At 45.2% G+C, this 1623-nt stretch overlaps 1 protein-coding gene across 1 annotated transcript in view; it reads right to left on the bottom strand.

Annotated features, from left to right (window-relative positions):
- The window catches only part of PCSK5 (proprotein convertase subtilisin/kexin type 5), a 467206-nt gene that overhangs the window by 46439 nt on the left and 419144 nt on the right, over positions 1–1623 (bottom strand). The gene's annotated exons all lie outside the window — the stretch shown is intronic.

The following is a 1623-nucleotide window of genomic DNA, read 5'->3' as shown; positions in this document are numbered from 1 at the left end:
GTAGTTCCAGCTACTTGGAAGGCTGGGGCAGAAGGATTGCCGGAGCCCAGCAGGCGAGGCTGCGGTGGCTGGGAGCGGCCACTGCACTCCAGTCTGGGCAAAAGAGTAAGCCTCCAACTCAAAAAAAGAAAAGAAAAGGAAAGAAAAAAATAGTAGACAAAAAAAAAAAAAAAAAACAATGAAAAACTAGATATTATTATTTTTTTAAATTTTAAATCGCCCTCAACTTCCAAATTCCAAGAAAGTGCTTTCACTTTTTGGGTGTAACCTTTTAGTTTTTATATGATTATAATAATGGCTCAGTTATTATTTTAAATTCTTCTGCTTTTGCATCAGATCCCATAATTGACATTGAACATTCCAACACAGCCGTCATCAAGATCATTTCCACATTTTTTATATGAGTGCCCATGTGGGTAAAATAGCCCTTTAATTCAGGAAAGTTTTATAAACTTGTGATGTTTTGTTATTATAGATGATGGAGTAATTGAGAAGTTATTGAGCTCTTATGTTGTTGCCTTTTCCTTCTTTCCTCCACCATTAAATTCAGGATCAATAATGGGGGAGGAAATAACAAACAGGCCTTTTTTTTTTTTTTTTTTTTTTTTTTAGTCAGAGTCTCACTCTGTCACCCAGGCTAGAGTGCAGCTGCACGCTCCCGGCCACCGCAGCCTCAACCTGCTGGGCTCCGGCGATCCTTCCACCTCAGCTTTCCAAGTAACTGGAACCACAGGCATGCGCCACCACGCCCAGGCTAATATTTTGATTTATTGTAGAGATGAGGTCTCGCCAAGTTGTCCAGGCTAGTCTTGAAACCCGGGGCTCAGATAATCCTCACGCCTCCACCTCCCAAAGTGCTGGGTTTACAGGCGTGAGCCACTGTGCCCGGTCCCATGCAGGCTTTTTTTATCCCTACTTACACTCTCTACTTTAAACCCTCTTGTTTTAGAAAGTACATTTTGAAGGAGCTAAGGGGACAGGTGCAGTGGCTCGTGGCTGTAATCCTAGCACTTTGGGAGATCGAGGCAGGAGGATTTCTTGAGCCCAGGAGTTTGAAATCAGACTGAACAACATAGCAAGACCTTATCTCTGTAAACAACAACAAAAAAAATCAGCTGGGCATGGTGACTCACATCTACAATCCCCGCACTTTGGGAGGCCAAGGTGAGAGGATTGCCTGAGTCCACGGGTTCAAGACCAGCCTGGGCAACTTGGTGAGGCCTCATCTCTACAATAAATTAAAAAAAAAACATTAGCTGGGTATGGTGGCACCTGCTTGTAGTTCCAGCTACATGGAAGGCTGAGGCAGAAGGATCACCTGAGCCCAGCAGGTCGAGGCTGCGGCAGCTGTGAGCATGCCACTGCACTCCAGCCTGGGGGACAGTGTGAGACTCCAACTCAAAAAATAAAAAAGAAAAGAAAAATAAAAAAATTAGCCGGGTGTGGTGGTGCATGCCTGTAGTCTCAGCTGCTTGGGGGGCTGAGGTGGAAGGATTGCTTGAGCCCAGGAGGTCGAGGCTATGGTGAACAGTGATTATGCCACTGCACTCTAGCTTGGGTGACAGAGTGAGACCCAACTCGGAAGGAAGGAAGGAAGGAAGGAAGGGAGGAAGGAAGGAAGAA

Source organism: Carlito syrichta, unplaced genomic scaffold (assembly GCF_000164805.1).
Source record: "Carlito syrichta isolate Samal-C Ts95f unplaced genomic scaffold, Tarsius_syrichta-2.0.1 Scaffold316420, whole genome shotgun sequence".
Lineage (NCBI taxonomy): Eukaryota > Metazoa > Chordata > Mammalia > Primates > Tarsiidae > Carlito > Carlito syrichta.
This window is presented reverse-complemented; position numbering and strand designations above follow the sequence as displayed.